Here is a 5,853-nt window from a genome sequence, read left to right on the forward strand (position 1 = left end):
TTCAAAGACAGTATGATCATGCGGGTGCAGTAGAGGCTGGCTGTCACTCATGAAGTAGCAATTTAATGACATGAACAGTTGGGTCTTGGAGAATTTAGACTTTGGATAATTGGATCAATTAGTCAGGAATTTGGATGAATTTTTTAATTTAGGGAAAATAGATATTGACAATAATTATTAGTTATATTTTTATATTTTACTATAAGTTTTTAAAAAAGACACTACTAGAAAAATATGCTACTATGACAGAATTTTTGTGATAGATATTTAAAAATTAATCATTTATCACAAAAATATGATAAATTCGTGATAGAATTTTTATATATCATAAAGGCATGATAGATTTGTGATAGCTTATTTATCTATCATATACGTATGATAGCATATTAATATTTAATGAAATAGTGAGTTTTGAATGAATTAATTTAGGCATAGAACGACACCGTATCTTGAAACCACAAAAAATATCGTAAGTGGTAGACTCTCCTTTGACTTCAAATGGCAAACTCTAATTTCCAAATCACGCACAAAAACAAAATCACGTTGCCAGCCTCTGCACACACAAAAACCCAGAGAGAGCCGCGGGCGGGCGAGGAGCGAGAGTTGAAATGGTGAAGTTTTTGAAACCAAACAAGGTCGTGATCCTTCTTCAAGGCCGTTACGCCGGCCGGAAGGTGGTGATCGTGAAGTCGTTCTACGACGGGACCCGCGAGAGGCCGAACGGGCATTGTCTGATAACGGGGATAAAGACGTAAGCGGGCAAAGTGATCCATAAGGACTCGGCTAAGAAGACAGCAATGTAGTCACGCGTCAAGGCCTTCGTCAAGTTGGTCAACTACCAACACCTGATGCCCACGCGATACACTCTCAACATCGATTTAAAGGAAGTCCTGACGGCCGATTCCCTCCAGAGCAAGGACAAGAAGGTGACAGCTTGCAAGGAGACCAAGAAGCGCCTCGAGGAGAGGTTTAAGACTGGCAAGAATTGTTGGTTCTTTACTAAGCTCGGGTTTTAGATTTTTAACCAAAGGAAGAAAACAACTTGTCGTTTTGTTTTGTTTTGTGTTATTGAAAACGCTTTAGTTGTTAAAGTGCGAATTTTGAGATTTTTTTAGTGTTTTGTGAACTTAATTTTTTTTTCTGGATCTGGTACTATTTTTTGTGAAAAAAAAAATCATGCTGCCGACAAAAAAAATTGGTTCTCTATTGCGCTGCTTGCGGACAACAAATTGCTACTCTTCGTCTTTACTCTTCGATCTGTTGCTTCTACTACTTGCCAATGAACAACACGCTCAAGTTTAGCCTAGTCTTTACTTCCACTTTTTCTTATATTATATTCTTTTGATTTGATTTGATTTGATTTTTCTGTGATCTATATGCCGTTTATTTTGATTAATCTGATTGCTATTCTATGATGTTGTTTTATTTTCTGTTGAACCATTATCTTTCAGTTGATTTTGATTTATTTACTGGATCTAAGGTTTTGTATTGCCTTATTAGTTTAGTAGTTATGTATCATCTGCGTTCATACTTGTGGTAATCTCCGAATAAGAACTGGAATCTAAATAAGTAGTAGAAAAATTTTATGTAATTGTTAAGATTTTTGATATCCTGAATTTATGGATTAGCTAGATATCTAATTTCTTCACTTTTTAAAGTAGAAATTACTAGTTGCTTGATGAGTATGATAAGTTTGTTAAAGGAAAGTGTCGGGCTGTAGAAATAGCAATCAATGAGTCAGGAATCAAGGAAAGGAATCAAGAAAATCAACCAAAAGATCAGCCTTGACTGCAAGCTAATAAAGCCGAGATTTCCTCTGTCAATAACAATCACGATTTCCTCAATTGTGGTTAATTCTATTATACTTTAAGAATGCTCTTTAATTCTCGAACGGCTATAATTTGTACTATATAAGGACCTCAATATGTCTCATTGTAATTCATTCGAATATATAATACAATTCCAATTTCTTCCAAGTACTTGCATTTTCCTTTCATGGTATCAGAGCAATAGCTCCTGGCAGAATAATTAAATATTATTAGTCAACCATGGCTCTTGTGTCTTCAAAAACTACATCTACCGTTTCATTTCCATATCCTTCCACATTGAATATAAGCAACTTCGTCTCTTTAAAACTCACCCAAAACAACTACATGTTGTGGAAAACACAAATAAGTGGGCTTATTGAAAGCCAAGATATGGGAGGTTTCCTAGATGGAACATATCTCGAACCTGCAGAATTTGTCTTAAAATCAACTGTAGAAGCTGAAGCATCTACAACAAAACAAGAATATGTGATGAATTATGATTACATAATGTGGAGGAGATCGGATCGACTTCTTCGCGGATGGATCGTGGGGACTCTATCAGAGGAAGTCCTTGGACTTGTTGTGGGAATAGAAACATCAGCAGCAGTATGGAAAGCCTTATCAGAATACTTTGCTCGAAACACCAAAGATAGAGAGTTCTTTCTCATGCAAAAGATGCATCTGCACAGCAAGCAAAATTACAAAACTATCAATGACTACATCAGAGGCTTCAAAGAGATATGTGATGAACTTGATGCCATTGGCAAATCGATGGAAGATCAACAAAAGGTTTTTAGTCTTCTCAAAGGATTAGGTAAGGGTTATAGATCTTTTGTTACATCTATGATGAAACCTCCAATACCTTCATATAATGATGTCATTCAATTACTTCAAAGTCATGAGAACATGAAATCTTTTCATTGCTCTGCAAGTGCTACTGATGAACACTCTGCCTTTTTTGCTCAAAATAAAAACAATGGAAAACACTTTAGAAACAATAGGCAGGGACAAGTTCCTTTTAACATGCAGGGACAAAATCCCCTTAATAGACAAGGGCAAAATTCCTTCAACTCAAAAGGAAGAGGCTTCCCTCAAGCAGTACAAAAACCTTCGGAAGCACCACAAAGGAATAATCAAAATCCTTCTCAAAATGAGCAAGACAAAGATGATTTAATTTGTCAGATTTGTCTTAAGCCTCGACACTCTGCCTTTGAATGTTGGCACAGATTCAAACAAGGCTATCAGCCTAATAATGCAGCACAAGCTCTTGCCGCTATGGCAATATCAGAAAATGAGACTGATGCATGGTTTCCTGATACAGGAGCTACTCAACATATGACTTCAGATAATGGTAAGTTAATTCATTGTCAACCATATCATGGATCAGATAAGATAATGGTAGGTAATGGACATAAATTGAAAATTACTCATATAGGAGATACTGTTTTGCACACAGATAAAAACTCTGTCAAATTAAAAAATGTTTTAGTTGTTCCTGAGATTAAAAAGAATCTTCTCTCTGTAACTCAATTAACCACTGATTTTCCTTACATGTTTGAATTCACTGCAAATAATTTTGTGATTAAGAACAGGGAAACAGGGAAACAGGGAAAGTGATCACAACAGGAACTAGGAATGGTGGCCTCTATAGCTTGGAACAAAATCAAAACATGACATTCCACTCATCAAGGTTTCAAGCAACTAGCTATACCACATGGCATCAACGGCTTGGGCATCCACATATGAAAATAATTAGTTATTTAAAGCATAATAAGCTCATTTCTGTAAATGAGCATGACAGGGAAAATTTTTTATGTGAAAGTTGCCAATTAGGCAAATCTTGTAGACTCCCTTTTCTTAATATTGATGAACATTGTTCGGAACCTTTTGGTAAAATTCATTGTGACTTATGGGGTCCTGCTCCAGTTAAATCATTTCAAAATTTTAAATTTTATGTTATATTTGTTGATGAATTCACTCGGTTTACTTGGTTTTTTCCTTTACGGAAAAAATCTAATTTCTTTCATTGCTTTATTTCTTTTCATAAATTTTTGAAAAATCAGTTTGAGAAAAACATCAAAGTTTTTCAATCGGATGGAGGAGGTGAGTTTGGAAGCAAAGAATTTCAAGAATACCTTTTAAATCATGGAATCAAGTCACAAAAATCATGCCCAGGAACACCTCAACAAAACGGTGTTGCTGAGAGAAAGCAGAAGAATATCACTGAGCTTGGACTTACTATGTTGTTTCATGCTGGAGTTCCTAAACGCTTCTGGGTGGAAGCATTTTCTACTGCAACATGGCTAATCAATAGGTTACCTTCAGCCATACTTGCCATGAAAAGTCCCATTGAGAAGTTAACCGGTAAGAAACCTGACTACTCTTCCTTAAGAGTGTTTGGCTCTAGATGTTTTCCATGTCTTAGAAGAATAACTCAAAATAAATTTGATCCAAAATCTCTTCCTTGTGTGTTCCTTGGATATAGTGAATTTTATAAAGGTTATAGATGTTTTCACCCACCTACTGGAAAAGTATATTTGTCAAGAGATGTTGTCTTTGATGAAAAGACTTTCCCCTTCATGAAGCCAGGTATACTTTATAGTAGTTGTGGTGAACACACAAATCTAACAAGTTTCAATGAGTGGATTGCAGGAACTTTTACTACTGCAGGAATTGGAAACAACTATAACCAACCATCTCCTCGAACAAACATGGCAGTGCCTATAACAAAAAATAGCCACAGGGTAGCGGATATCAACTAAAATGAAAATACTAACCTTGATATCTCTACCACAAACAATGAAGGAAGTGGAGGCCAAGAATATAGCAATATAAACATGTTACAGACCCCTCACGAACTTGATCCAACTAGCAAAGATTTTGAGGCTACAAACATTTCAGCACCTCAACATGACTCTGATCAAGACACAATGGCTCCTGAACAAGAGACTGAAGTTTCCCATGAGTTGGATCTAACTAGGATTCAGCCTAACAAAGATTCAGAAGCTGTTAACATCTTAGCATCTCAAAATCAAACAGATCAAGACACGAGACAAAAACCTACTCTTGATTCCACTGTAAGTATACAACCATCTCACAACATGACAACACGTGGCAAAGCATGTATATATAAACGCAGCACCAGGTATAGCCCTACTAAATTTGCATTACTTAGTTATAATGTGCCAACAGAGCCTAAAAGCATTAAAGATGCTTTATATCATCCAGGATGGTTGCATGCTATGAAAGAGGAAATTGTTGCCCTGCATCAAAATAAGACATGGATATTAATTCCAAGATCCAATGACATGAATGTCATAGGCTGTAAGTGGGTATACAAAACAAAACTTAAAGCTGATGGCACTCTAGAAAGACTAAAAGCTAGGCTAGTGGCCAAAGGCTTTAATCAAATTCCAGGAATTGACTTCCTAGAAACATTTTCACCCGTTGTAAAACCTGCAACCATTAGGATAGTCTTATCAATTGCACTATCCCACAATTGGGACATTCGACAATTAGATGTAAAAAATGCATTTTTACATGGCAAGCTCGATAAACCAGTTTTCATGGAGCAACCCCCTGGATTTATTGATGAAAAATATCCGCACCATGTTTGTAAACTTGACAAAGCTTTATATGGGCTAAAACAAGCACCGAGAGCATGGTTTGATAGGTTCAGTATGTTCCTCTTAGCTTATGGATTTGTCTGTAGCACTACTGACTCTTCATTGTTTATTTTTCAAAAAAATCATGGCGTTATATTTTTACTTGTTTATGTTGATGATTTAATTTTAACAGGAAGCAACCATATTCTTCTAAATCAATTTCTCTGCTCACTTGGAAAGGAGTTTGCTATGAAAGATCTTGGTTACATTCATTACTTTTTAGGTGTAGAAGTAGCTAAATTTTCTCATGGTCTTATCTTGCATCAAAGAAAATATGCTGCCAATTTGCTTAAAAGAGCACAAATGCATACTAGTAAGCCATTATCTACTCCTATGGTGCCTCACAATCACCCCATTGATACAAGTTTATTTTCTGATCC

At 35.9% G+C, this 5,853-nt stretch overlaps 1 pseudogene; it reads left to right on the forward strand.

Moving 5' to 3' along the window:
* The first annotated feature begins 563 nt into the window (after positions 1-563).
* On the forward strand, positions 564-1,101 carry LOC18039412 (annotated as a pseudogene).
* Positions 1,102-5,853: the final 4,752 nt, after the last annotated feature.

Source organism: Citrus clementina, unplaced genomic scaffold (genome assembly GCF_000493195.1).
Source record: "Citrus clementina cultivar Clemenules unplaced genomic scaffold, Citrus_clementina_v1.0 scaffold_6, whole genome shotgun sequence".
Taxonomy (NCBI): domain Eukaryota; kingdom Viridiplantae; phylum Streptophyta; class Magnoliopsida; order Sapindales; family Rutaceae; genus Citrus; species Citrus x clementina.